Raw genomic sequence first — 9,914 nt, forward strand, 5'->3', positions numbered from 1 at the left:
ATTTCCTTTTTTAAAGGTAACAGGAGAATAGTTTCTATTACTTTCACTCCTCAAGTGGCTAATAATATGTATCTATTAAAATGTTTCTTAAAACAGTCCATTAAATTCATTGGCCCCAATTCAGCAAGGAATTTAATAATGTCTAACCACACGAGTATTCCCATTTCTCTTGATTCACATGCTTACAATTAGGCAGAATCCAAGAATGCCTTGCTGAATTAGGACAACACCAAGAAATGTTTTAAACTTGCAAACATTTTTGAAAATTAGAGCAGGGGCAAAGAAATATAATACTAGTAGTAGTCTATGTTAAATACTGTCATATGCCTTTGAAATGAAATGATATTGTTGGCTGACTATTTTTCTCTGTTTTTGAAGAACACATTCAATCTTTCTACTGTTTCGGTTACATCTGGTTTAATGTACAGAATTCTCACTTGGAGGACAGCAATTTAATCTCTCCCAATTTTACTTCCTTTGAAAACCATTTTCTTTCCAGCAAGCTTTCATTTATTGTAACTGTTGCTATACTTTCTTAAGCTGTAGTAATTATTTTGCTGATCATTATTGCATCCAAAATACAAACATACATAAACAAATGTAAATAGAAAATTATCTTCACATAGAAGTTTTAAGGAGGGTGAGAAGAAAATACATAGAAGTTGGGTGTGTTTACACTGAATGCTACCCCTCAGTGAGTGTTTACATCTATGTGTGATTTTATGGAAGGCTGCGATTGCTTGTTTTATTTGCTTGCTATAACTGGACCTGAACACCTATGCCAGCTAAACAGCTCTACAGTGAATGGGCAGACAGACTAGATATGCTCTGGCATTCTTCCCTGATTGGTGGGATACCTCTTCCCTGGCACTGTTCTATCTAGCTGAACAGATAGCATTTTGAAAAGTCTCTCTGCTGCTTTTACTAATGCCAAAGCTAAACAACGGTCACTTCATAAGAAAAAGGGGAGATTTATGATATGTATATTTTCTTCCCAGCCACCATCTTAGTAAAACAATAATCAAATTCAGCCAACTTAGGTAAGAAGAAACGTGATTAACTGAACCTGCATTTTTGTCATGCACATGTACAACCCTTACAGTTAGGCTTCCAGAACAAGGAGTTGACTCTGGCAAGAGCTACACAGGCTTCAAGACTTAAAAACATCCAGCAAGTTCCACTCAAAAACATGGAGACAAAAATCACCTGCACCACTCTACGTGCTCCAAAAAAGGAGTGGTGTGTGCTTCAGTGGAGCTGGTCTCCATGGGATGGTGTATTTCAGTGGACTGGGAAATTTGACATAAAAAATGACAAAAAAAAAATAACTGCTTGGAAAGGCTTTTTCTTCTTTATGAAGGTAACACCATTCTGTAAATGGTATTGATTAGCACTGAAAGACAGAAAAGTGCACTCTAGTATGTGATTGGTGTTTTATATATACATTAAGAGACAGCTGAATCCGTATGAAGCAAAGATACTAATTTCGTAGCACATCTACAGGTAGCAAGCTGATAGAACAGGAGGATATACCTGTAGTACTCCTACCTGCTTCTTACTCTTAGTTTTTAATTCAGTAATTTCCTCAACTTTGATAAATTCAAAGAGAAAAATCATGCTTCGTATTTTTAAGGGTGTTTTTCTGTGGGTGTTTTTGTTATTTTACAGTGTGAGGCTTTTTGGGTTTCTTTAGTTTTTTTTTTTTTTTTTTTTTTTTTTTTTTTTTTTTTTTTTTAAAAGACAATTCATTTCAGCTATAGCCTGCTTCTGCAATCTCAGAAAAAGCAGTTGTTTAAGAATAAAAGCAGGGCTGGTTGTGACAAATTTATTTCATCCTATTCTGCAACAACAAGGAGAAACCGATGGATTTAGGGAAGATCAGGGCACACTGATTTGTGCAGTACAAGCACAAGGATTAAAAAAATAGATTCTGCTGGCTTTGCTAAAAATACATGTTCTTGAATTCTCAAGTATTGGTGCCTCCCTCCCAAAATGGGAGTGGCCTATTTACAGAACTTCAGTGTTATTCAACTCAGTTTTCCATGGACTGTAAAAAAAACCTTGGTAGGACAAGAGGAATTTCCAGCATGTGGATTAGATTAAACTTTTTGCTTCTGATTACAGATGACAGAGATGCTTACAGCATATTCTTTTTCTCTTTATCTGAAACAAGAAGGAAAAATACCTCAATGCCAAATTTAAGGCACCTTTCTAATGAATTCATATAAATTTATTAGAACTAAAGACTTCCTGGTGCTAACAAGTCAGCGCTGCTCTTTCAGGAGTACTCTGAACCACTGTCTCCACATTCACTGTTTCTGAACTGCAGACAGATAAGCTGTAACATACTGTCATAAAGGTAAGAACATTCACACACTCTAATTTTGAAAAAATGCAGTTCAGCTTTAATTCTTGCCTTGCATTATGCGTGATGAGTAAGATTCCTCCTTTTGCACAACCCTGAATAAGTAAAGCACAGTGATACCTGTGGGTGCTTGAAGAACAGCCAGGAGCTATCCCCATGACCTGCAAGTATTTTTCATCATCATTTGTAGAATTCCCTTAGCAAATGCTTTATTTCAACTGTTTAATTTATAATGAAATTACATTTCTGCAAATCAGACAATTCTTTAGTGAAACTTAATTGCAATACCTGATGGATAGAATAAAAGATGCAGAAATAGAACAAATGATCAAGAGTATCACTATCTGAATTTAAAAAGCTGAGTCTTTCAAAAGGAGTGACAGCTGACAGCCCTTGCCCAAGCTGAAATAGCCTTATGGAAGCAGTGCTATTGCACTGCATACTGATCATGATCATAGTTAACACCTGAAAATGGACTAGCTGCTTGTGCTCATAAATTGGCTAGATTACATTTTGAGATTGGAAAGTCACATAAAGTGCTATCATATGTGGGTTAAATATTCTTTTTTATGTTGGTTGTGTTTTGTCACATACGGTTAATAGGGTACAGAATGATTTACAGCTATTTTAATTGAATTCTGTGCTATATTTAAAAGCTGGTATTGCTCACAGGTATTACAGGCAACTCCAAATTCCTTTTCCAAGCAAAACTCTTTGACTTCAGGGACACTACTGCAGTTCATTTTCAGCACAGGCTTTCAGAATTAGCCTTTGAACATCAACACTTCCCTAAACATTTTCAATGAATAGTTTCTTAATATTATCCCCACACTGCAGTACTACCAACACAAACATGCATAAAACTGGATGTTTAAAATACAATGTTATTTCCCCCAAAACGTTCCCTAGTTTCAAAAACATCACTGAATTCATTTTGTCTGTCCTAAGTAACTTCTAACCTGGAAATAAGATATCATTGCTAACAAGTTGTTATTACACTGAGTTCCTACTTCTGCTTTCAAGATTTTGAGAAAAAAATGCACCTGTTTCCTACTCAGGAATCGTGATCCCTTTGTATTTGCAGTGGGTCGTCGCAAACGTGTAAGAGGATTACCAGAAGACAGTACTGCCAAGGCTGGGAACACGCTGATGGACTTTGAGGAGACTGTCTCCTTGAAAGAAAAATTGGCTCTGTATCAGGCTGCTGTGTCCAAGGCAGAGAGCAGCAACTCCTTCTCTAGTGTAAGACAACAGTGCTTCACTACGCTCTTAATTCTGTGCTTGCTTTGCATACCAACACATCATAGCATTCCATACCTATATAAGCTTGTGGAACACTGTGTGGATAGTAATTTAAAGCATAAATTATCAAATTTACATAGTAAACATATTGATCCATCAGTCTCTGTCTCTACCGAATGAGATTTTTCATGCTATGTACCTTTGGTCATTCAGACAACTGCCTTTAATTCATGGAACTACTCTTTTTTTTATTCCATTGCTGCATGAATTTCATTTATTAGGAGTGAAAGCATAAGAGATTAATAATATACTTATTTTATTAGCTCATGATAACAAAAAATGACAGATTATCACTAAGAGTATTTTCAATCATGAAATAATAAATAGCACATTCAAGAGATTCAGTTTAGAACTCCAGCTGTTCAAACTACAGAATTATTACACCACAAAATAGCAACTCTATGTGATCAGATATAACAGAAGGCATTGTTTCATACTAAAATAATTGAAAATAAAGTCATTATATAAGAACTAAGTTAAAATTACATTAGTAAGGTTTTTAAACATCTCTACACACCTATCACTAGGAATTGAGCATTTTACAGAAAGTTTACTATTACTACCAAGAAGTGATAGGGATGAATAGTACAGACAGTTTAAAGAAGTTGAAGGAATTTTAATTAAAAGAAAAAAACCTTTTTCCCACTCAGTACCATAGGAGAATGTGGAAAACAGAGCTTATAGTTTGTGAGAATCAAGTTAGAATATCAAAAGATCTAATGAAAACCTCAGTTACAAGTTTGCTGCAAGATAAAGCAAAGAAGTTGGTCTTCAGCTTCAAAAACCCAAGATGAAACTACCAGACAATGAAAGTGTTAAAAAATAAAATGAAATGTGACACTTTTGATGGTGGTGGAAGCAATCCAGAATTTCACTATAAGAAAATAAACTTCCTATTTTTTTATTATAGTAGAAACTTGCCGTTATTGTAGAAAATACTGTAATTTTTACCAAAACAATAAAAAACCATGTTAACAAAAAACTTCTCTCCTGGAGAAGTTCAACAACAGATTCCACAAAGCTTTTAATGTAAGAGTAAGGCTCAGAAAGGTATTTCAATAGTAAAAAGCAATGAACTGTTATAGGCTATAGAGACTGGGGAGCGATCCTACTACATACTGCTTTCTAGACATTTCAATTGAAAATATATTTGATGTGTGTTCTGAGCACCTACTGTTTAGCTGTTTGCATAATAAACTAGAGTACTTTTTAGCGTCCCCTGTAACTTCCATATTGCATCTTAGTCTGAATTTTCCTTTTATTTGTTAAATAATCAAGACTGTTGTGTAGGATTTACAGAGAGCAGTATTCTCTGACAAATCTGCTAAAGACATAGATCTATTCAACTTGGAGTTGAAGAGAGGTAGGATTACAACATACAGCTTCACAGTCTTGCACATGAAGGAAATAAGAATCAAAAAGAGTATTAATTTGATATTCAAATAAGATACTACTCATTGTAACACAATGGAAAGGACAACAATAGCAGCATAGTAGCAAGGACCTAGGCAAGTGAGGGTTTGCTCAAATGCAACAACCATGGGCACAGAAATAAAGGAAAAAAGCTGATTACATTTAGAAGGCCTCAGGTATGTAGGGACTTCTAGCAAGACACCCTTGCATTCACTGCCAACCCTTAAATGAGGTTTGGGAAGGGATGGATCCTGAATCCATCCTTTTTGGTCACTCAAGGGCATGCACCCGAGCTCCCCTGGGTGCTCAATCACTGGTTCATGTCATGACTTGGTATTTCCGCTATACCCATAGTATGGAATACTATCTAAAAATACAAACAAATATAAAATTCCATTGTGCAGCACGGTAATGTTGCACCTTCTATCTATGGTCATATTTCACTTATTATCTTAGTAGCAGACCACTTCAGTACACATTTAATTATCAGGAAAATAGGAAAGTTAAATTTTCAGATATCAGCCAGCAAAATCACTAAAGTCTATTTCAGTTCTATTAATTAATGCATATATAAAGACTAAAGAATACAAAGTGCATTTTTACCTTCCCTTGAAATCCTAGCTGGAAATTGTAGCTCAATCAACTTTCATCAGGAAATGGAGGCACTGTGCTGGCTTGTTACAACAATAGAAAAATAGCTGGTCTCTACTTACACTAGGATTTCAGAGCACAGAGAGCACACACTTTTCCCTAACTGTAAAAGAGGGATTTCTGTAAAGCAGAGCATGCACCTGGCAAAAGAACAAAGCCAGTCCAGGTCTAGCCCCAACCAGTCACTATGTCTGCCTACATAGAAAAAGAGTTGTAGGATTTCCCAACTTTATTTGCACTTTGCCCTTGGGAGGAGGGGCTTGCAGCAGCTGTGATGACCTCCCAGTACTTGGCTGGCTCAGAAGCCACCTGGTGCCAGCAGTCACCAGGTGTTTTCAAACCATGAAAATGGTGTCTGCTGGCTTTAATTGCCTTTGTGTGTTAAGAGCAGATGCCTTCAATTCTTCTGTCTGAGGAGGTGTTAACTCCTTCCTCCTGCACACCTTCATTGCTGAAATTAGTTCTACCTCTCTAATGAAGCCTGCCCCAATCTAACCAATCTAATTTTGTCAAGAATATCCCAACTGCTTCCTTTATACTCTAAACTTCGCTGTTTCCATTTGAAATTGATTGTTGCTTGAATAAAGAACTGTGTATGAGGTTCCATTAAAGGGAATCAACGTACTTCTTTAAAGGATCTATAACTGCATTTAACTACTCTAAATATCTTCAAAAGGCTGGCAAGGTGTGCCTGCAATGTTTGTTCATTAATTACTTTTCACATTCACTCATCTACTTCTACATAGAATTATGCTTCCCTTGGGAGAAAAAATTATGTTTTTTAGTATCTGCTTACTTAGCAGATTTATTTGGTAATCTTCATTACAATGCAATTTTTAATTACTAGGGATTTTATTTTCTGCATATTGGTTAATAAGTTCAAATGCTTAAAGGTTTGTTGGCTTGCTGTCTGAGAGGTAGCACAAATAAGGAACAGAACCAGAATAGGAAGCCTGAAGGCACTCTTCTAGCCTTTATGAAGAAGAAAGATCATCTCACAGAGGTCTGCCTTAAGTTCTCTGTATGTTTTTCCACAATAGCTACTGAGAAAATACAGAAAGAGCCAGGTGGCGATACTGAAGGTAACAAAACTAAAAATATACAATTAGAAGAGAGAACTGCAGAGAAGGTTTGTTCTGAAAAGTGACTGCTACTGGCAAGCAAGTAGATGGGACCTACTATTTCTATGTTAAAGATTCTAGCCAAAAGTCCCTATTTTTCAACTAGAGGTAATCCTGTTGTTCTCTGAATCACAATTTATGGTTCTTGTTCAGTGGTCTAAGAATTTGCCAGCTATGCTATTTATGACTGTCTGTCTTCCCTGCCAATGACCTGAGTAACTCTTGCAAATAAAGAGCATTACATGGCTGAAAATATGCAACTAAGTTTCTGAGGAAAGTGGAGTCCTCAGACAGTAGTTTTGACAGAGAAGAATATGCAGCTATACCAGCTGGATCTATTGCACACAGACACACTTAGCAATTAGTGTTAAATAAATTCCAAAACAAATTTATAATCTGCAAGTCCTAATTATTGATCTCAAATAAACATCCTAAAGTAGGCCAATGAGATTTAAAAATTAATCTGAGCAGTATACGTGTTCTATGTTTTGATGACAAACGTCAAATAACTCTTTTACTACTATATATCTATTCTGAATGCTAATTCCTATGCAGTATTGAAGTTTTAAAAATTTACAGATTATGTGAGTTGAAGTTGCATATAAGAATATAAGAGAGTACAGACATAGTCAAGTGCTTTCAAAGTCTCCATTTTAAATTAATAAGCATTATGGTGTTCTGCTCTTAGCTATTTTTAAAAAATTAAAAAAAAACAAAAAACAAAAACATGTTCTTACTGCAAGTGGAAATCAACTGGCCTTACTTTATTCCTCTAGACTCCAGAGAAAACCAAATCCTCTACTGTGTCTGGTGGCCTGGCAACAGTAAGGAAGCAATTTGAGAAAGGGAAGATGATCTCTTCTAACAGGACCTTTGCTCAACGCCAGCACCAGCAGAAATCTGTACAGGTAACAATGGTATTTTTAATACTAACAAATGAGGGATGTCCTGTTAAACAGCTCAATGGAAAATACGATTATATGCTTTAATGAAGAGTTTTCATTACAGACAAGAAAGTGCTTCCATAGTGTTGATACTCGTAGGATTCTCTCTTTAAGAACGTACTACATTACACATGCAGCAGTCAGCATGTCTGAAAGCAGATTTCTGATATAAAACTAAAAACAAACAGAATAAAACAACCACCCCAGTTGTCACAAATGATGCAAGGTTAAACAGTAAAATACATTTTGTCTGGAGGATGGCTGATGTGCTCATGGTGTCTAAGCAATTAGTAAATTGGGAAGATAATTGCAAAGAGCCTATGAAATCATAGAATGTCTTTGGTTGGAAGGGACCTTCCAGTTCCAATCCTCCACCATGGGCAGGGCTGCCACCCAGTGGATCAAGCTGTCTAGGTCCTTATCCAACCTGGCCTTGAACAGCTCCAGGGAGGGATATCCACAGCTTCTCTGCACAGCCTGTGCGAATGTTTTTTTCTAGAATGTTTTAATCATTGTATTATCGGGACCAACTGGATCCTTACTGAGCTGCATCTCTTCATTTTTTCCTATTCTGGAGGTAGCAGGTACAGTTTGGTCCACAGTACAGCTTGGGAAAACTTCAGACCTCATTCACTTGCACTGTTTTGCAGCGATAACTTAGAGTACTCAGTAGTGCTGGCAGCAGTATTTTTCACAGTGGGAAAGAATGCAATTACAACCTGAGCCCACCTGAGTTCATACAAACCCTAATCTATTGCTGGGTTATGTGTACCCCTTCATTACAAGCAACTCCATCTTACATAGCAGTAGTATTTTACTGCCTTTCAAATGAAGACATGGGGGTATGGAAAAGGATGTGCACTTTAAAAAAAGATGGATTTAAAACAACATTTTAATTACAACTAATTAAAATGCTAAAACAAGATCACAAACTGATTATCACCATAGTCATTATTCTGGAAGTAGTTTAGTCTAACAACTGTAAAGTCCTGCTAGTAAGAGCAAGCAAAAAGGTAATGAAACAAATGCTTGAGTAAGCTAAGAAAAGAAAAGTGATGGGAAATTAAAGAGACTCGTGTTCAAGGGCACAACAGAAAAGAATAATGACACATTTGTGGAAATATTAACAAAAAGTATTGATTTCTACCTTCCTTCGAAACAGTAGCTCTGCTGACTGCCTTGGGTAGACATTAATTAAGCTAGGCAGTCTTGCTAATTAGAGTCAAATTTCATCATAAATTAAAAAATAGTGCAAATAAATTGCTTAAATAGCTTCTCTGCCTGGTCTTCAAATATTCCTTTGTTAACAAAAAGCCTGGTCATTTCATTGATTTATAAAGGTTTACACCTGCAACTTGCATGAACATTAACAGGGCAAACCTAATTGTCTTACCAGCTTCATGACAAATATCTGTGGTAAAAGCCAGAGATGCTTGAGAAAAGAACAGGTTGGTTTTTTGTTTTTTGTTGGTTGTTTTTTTTTTTTTTTGTAATAATTTCATTCATATCTTTCAGCTTAAATAATTTGCATATGCTTTTCTGATTATGTGATCCAACCTTGCTGCAGTTTTCTGGGTGAAGAAATATAGAACCATGCACAGAAATTATGTGACCTTTTCACTTACTCAGAACAAAAGAGTTTTCTTTTTGTGATATGAAGATAACAACATCTGGCCAAGCAATGAAGTCTAGTTCTCTACAAAGCCATTATGATGGTTTCATTTCACAAAAATATGATCTCTAGGCACAAATCATTAGCAGAAATAGATACAGACAGGAAATAAAATCACTCAAACTATGTAGAACAGTTTATGAATTTAGGTTGAATAACTTACTGAAAGACCACAAAATCCCATTACTACAGAATGTATCTGCTCTCTATTGAAAATGGGATTTTATACTTAGGTAGCTGACCTGACTGAAGGTCACTGAATCGATCCTCGGGCAAAATAAAGAAAGCATGTCATTTGAACACAGATCTCTTGATCTGGATAAATCCAAACCATTGATAAATGCTTAAAAGAATTTCATTTTTTAAGCACTAATCTAAATAGCTGAAGATTTTACCAGATATTCAAATATTTCATAAAGATTGCACAGCTCAGCATTTAAGACATC

General features: G+C 35.8%; 1 long non-coding RNA gene across 1 annotated transcript in view; it reads right to left on the reverse strand.

The window, feature by feature from the left end:
- The window catches only part of LOC125696712 (uncharacterized), a 67,012-nt gene extending 61,110 nt beyond the window's left edge, over positions 1–5,902 (reverse strand). The window contains exon 1 of the long non-coding RNA XR_007378476.1: positions 5,684–5,902. This is a non-coding gene — a long non-coding RNA (uncharacterized LOC125696712). The remainder of the gene's footprint in view (positions 1–5,683) is intronic.
- Between the last annotated feature and the right edge of the window lie 4,012 nt (positions 5,903–9,914).

The sequence above is a fragment of the Lagopus muta genome, chromosome 8, assembly GCF_023343835.1.
Source record: "Lagopus muta isolate bLagMut1 chromosome 8, bLagMut1 primary, whole genome shotgun sequence".
Classification (NCBI taxonomy): domain Eukaryota; kingdom Metazoa; phylum Chordata; class Aves; order Galliformes; family Phasianidae; genus Lagopus; species Lagopus muta.